The sequence below is a fragment of the Montipora foliosa genome, chromosome 2, assembly GCF_036669935.1.
Source record: "Montipora foliosa isolate CH-2021 chromosome 2, ASM3666993v2, whole genome shotgun sequence".
Taxonomy (NCBI): domain Eukaryota; kingdom Metazoa; phylum Cnidaria; class Anthozoa; order Scleractinia; family Acroporidae; genus Montipora; species Montipora foliosa.
The window spans coordinates 40,752,855-40,754,496 of record NC_090870.1 but is presented as its reverse complement, the minus strand read 5'-3'; positions in this window follow the sequence as shown (position 1 = coordinate 40,754,496).

Sequence of the window (1,642 nt, the reverse complement as noted above, 5' to 3'; positions counted from 1 at the left end):
AGGATCTTCCATGTTACTTGATAGTTAGCTCCTTCTTCCTTTAAATGCCATATGTGTTTACTCAGCTCGGTTTGATTCCGTTGCGTTTCCTTGATAAATGATTGCTTGTGATTTGCGAGTCTGGCCTTGAAAGTGGTGTCAGTGAGCCCTACGTATGTTTGTACGCTTTCGTTGTTGCCCGATGTGACGGTTGCTTGGTAAACGATACCCTTGGCTAGGCACTGATTATCTAAAGGGCACTCTGCCTTCTTTCTACAATTGCATAGGTTTTGGCTGGGGTCTTCTGTGTTTGGCTTTATCAGATTCTTGTTGTGCGCGCTAATGATTGATTTCACGTTGGGCATGCAGCTGTATGACAGCTTAAGGGTGTTGCGATTGAATATGGCGTGCAGGACGTGGCGCCTAGGGAAACATTCCCTCACGATTTTCAGAAACTCTCTTCCTAGGTTGGTTTTTACTCTGGCGTCAAATGGAGGGTTGAACCAGGTGATGTTTCTAGTTCGTTTTCGCCGTCTTTTATTTCTTCGATCTTTCGGGGCGAAGTGTAGCTTGTACTCGTAGCCACTTTTTTCCAGGGCCGCTTGGTACGGTGGAGCTGCATTGTTGAATTCCCTCTCATCGGATGATATGTCTGACAGCCTTTGGTTTATGCCTTTCTGGGATACGTTTCAGTATTTCGGGCGGGTGGGTTTACTCTTTGCGTGGACTTATGAGGGTGTGTTACCATTTTGATGTGACCATGGGCTCGTGTAACGATGGCGCAGAAACATGTGCACGCCCCTCGACAATAACTTATAGTTGTCTACATGCTACCCATTTGAAACCCATCTGCGGAAACGACATTGGACTGTATAGAGATGATGGTCTAGCTGTCCTCTCATGATACTCCACAAATGGTCGAAACAGCAATTGCTCTATAGTTGCGCCGTGTTCAGTGAGAAAAGGATTGAAAATAACCAGCGAAGCGAACAAGAAAGTAATCAATTATCTGGACGTGACCACTGAACCTCAACAATGGCAAACACCAACCGTAACATGCAAAACCTGTAACACACCCTCATACGTCCACGCAAAGAGTAACCACCCGCCCAAATACTGAAACGTATCCCAGAAAGCGTAAACCAAAGGCTGTCAGACATATCATCCGATGAGAGGGAATTCAACAATGCAGCTCCACCGTACCAAGCGGCCCTGGAAAAAAGTGGCTACGAGTACAAGCTACACTTCGCCCCGAAAGATCGAAGAAATAAAAGACGGCGAAAACGAACTAGAAACATCACCTGTGTTCAAACCCTCCATTTGACGCCAGAGTAAAAACCAACCTAGGAAGAGAGTTTCTGAAAATCGTGAGGGAATGTTTCCCTAGGCGCCACGTCCTGCACGCCATATTCAATCGCAACACCCTTAAGCTGTCATACAGCTGCATGCCCAACGTGAAATCAATTATTAGCGCGCACAACAAGAATCTGATAAAGCCAAACACAGAAGACCCCAGCCAAAACCTATGCAATTGTAGAAAGAAAGGCAGAGTGCCCTTTAGATAATCAGTGCCTAGCCAAGGGTATCGTTTACCAAGCAACCGTCACATCGGGCAACAACGAAAGCGTACAAACATACGTAGGGCTCACTGACACCAACGAAA